This window comes from Carlito syrichta, unplaced genomic scaffold (genome assembly GCF_000164805.1).
Source record: "Carlito syrichta isolate Samal-C Ts95f unplaced genomic scaffold, Tarsius_syrichta-2.0.1 Scaffold130609, whole genome shotgun sequence".
Lineage (NCBI taxonomy): Eukaryota > Metazoa > Chordata > Mammalia > Primates > Tarsiidae > Carlito > Carlito syrichta.
The window spans coordinates 1-1,529 of NW_007074705.1; positions in this window are offsets into that span (position 1 = coordinate 1).

The window sequence follows — 1,529 nt, forward strand, 5'->3', positions numbered from 1 at the left end:
AGGCTGCCCCGCCCCCCCAGAGGCCAGCCTGGGGGCGCCTCACTGTTCTTCCAAGACCAACACTCCCTTCCCCACACGGCATCAGAGACCCTCAGGGAACACACATGCTGGCAGACAGGCTGAGTTACGCCTCATTTAATCGAGCAGTAAAAGTCCATCCAGATGGCCCCGGGACTCTACGAAGTGCAGACACCCCCTTGGCGTGTCCATGCAGGGCGGGCTCCGTCCACAGGCAGGTACGCCTGGACGCCGGGCTCGGTGACTTTGCCACAAGGCAGCGGCATCCGCTGACACCGCGAAGGACGCCTCTCGGTGACACGGACCCGGAACGACCCAGAACCGGCGGCAGCAGCCAGGAGCAGCAGACTCGCCCAGCACGTCTCCTGGAGGCTTGGGCGTTGCTTTCTGCTTTGGGCGCGACACAGGGCAAACCCGTTTTCTGTCCTTTCCGGAGAAGCTTGGGCTCCCTGGAACGTGGAGCTCACTCAAGAGGAAACGAATTCAGCCGAGGACAAAGGCCCGGCAGCTCGCAGCATCCCGCGCTGTGCCCTGCTGGGCCGCTTGTCGGCCGAGCCCTTTGTGGGCAGGGGCGTCCCCGCCACACACAGAAGGTGTCCCGAGAGTGCCGGGGGCAGAACACTTGCGTCACTCCCAGCGGGGTGCCATCCGCCTCCAGTGAGGGGCTGGGTCGTAGGAGACTGCCCGGCCAGCAGGGCGATGCCACGCCCGCCAGTGCCCCGCTCTGCACATTGGTGGCGGGAGCAGCTGCCGACGCGGAGTCTGACTTACAACGCGTGGTCAGGGCGGTGGGCCCCTGGGACTCCGTGGCCAGCTCCTCCCTCCCGGGTGCCTCCGTTTGTTCACTGTGTCCAGGAAGCAGTTTAGGGAAAATCTTTCCAGTTTCTCGACTTATTTTTTGCGACTTTACCATTCGAGATTCAGCCCTACGTAAAAGCATCGCTCTCACAAAGACCTCTGCGTGGAAAAGTCGTCACACTGTCAACGGTTTTAGGGTGGCTTGTCCTGACACTTGAGGACCCAGAGGTCCTGAGGGTGTGTGCCCGCCGTGGCCGAATGTAGCTCGGTCTTGTTCAACTTAGGGGACAGGAGCTACAGGCAACTGCTTCGGTCCTCGGGGCACATTTCCAGGCAGCAGGCGACAGGTGGACCCAGGATTCCAATCGTTATCTGGGGAGACTTGAGCGCCGCAGAGGACAAGGCAGCTTGAGGAAGACAAGGATGTGAGTTTTCAGATGTGGATTTGATGTCTCATGGGGGCGGGTAGGCTTGGAGCAGAAAGGCCATTGTTTTGAAAGATAACAGAGTTCTCCAAAGGCAGCTTTACAGGCTTCCCAGAGTCCAGGCCGGGAAGGGGCTCTGCCTGCCCCACCCGGGGGTGGGGACAGGGTTCCCTCGGCCCCTCCGGCCCCAAACCGGCACCACCCCACCGTGACCCCCACAGCAGCCAGGGTCCCTCCCTCGTGCGGCCGAGGTCTTGGTTCTGAGCGCCTGGGTGCCGCCTCAGCCCC